The following is a 639-nucleotide window of genomic DNA, read 5'->3' as shown; positions in this document are numbered from 1 at the left end:
GGGGGGGGGGGGGGGCGCGCGCGCGGAACTGGCAGGACTTGTCGCCCCGCCCGGACACAGGTGCGCGCGCGCGCGCACGCACATAGACGCCCACGCGTCCGAGCCCCGGGCGTTTTTGCCGAAGACCGCATGGAGCAAAGAGCGTTGGCATTCTTGGCACATGTTCCGGGCTGATGGCGTGATCCCAGTGGGGTCCAGACATTCGATCACCCTGTTTGGTGGAAGTTGGTGGCCCAGGCACACCATGTACTGTGGTGGTGGCAGGGGGCTGGCGCAAGTAACACCCCAGCCTCCCCCGGCTTGCCGGGGGCCTTGACAAAAAACATGTTCCGCTGTGCCCTGCTCGCCGCCGACCCACCCCCTCCTCGGACACGTCGGGGAGCGGTGTCGATCACCAAGCCGGTCTTTTCGCCCGGCCACCCAGTGCGAGGCCCAGCGCCCTAGACACGCACACGAGCACACACCTTCGCCAGCCTCCCTGCCTTTCTCCCACTCTCTGGCTCCCTCTCTCAGTGCCACTTTACACTTCTCTCTCCCTCCCTCCCTTTCTCTCTCTCTCTCTCCCTCCCTCCCTCTCTCTCTCTCTCTCTCTCGCCCCCCCCCCCCTCTCTGGTCACCCTGATGTCGGCCAACTGCCCG

This window comes from Fonticula alba (assembly GCF_000388065.1).
Source record: "Fonticula alba strain ATCC 38817 unplaced genomic scaffold supercont2.1, whole genome shotgun sequence".
Taxonomy (NCBI): domain Eukaryota; order Rotosphaerida; family Fonticulaceae; genus Fonticula; species Fonticula alba.
Note: the sequence above shows the minus strand (reverse complement) of the source record.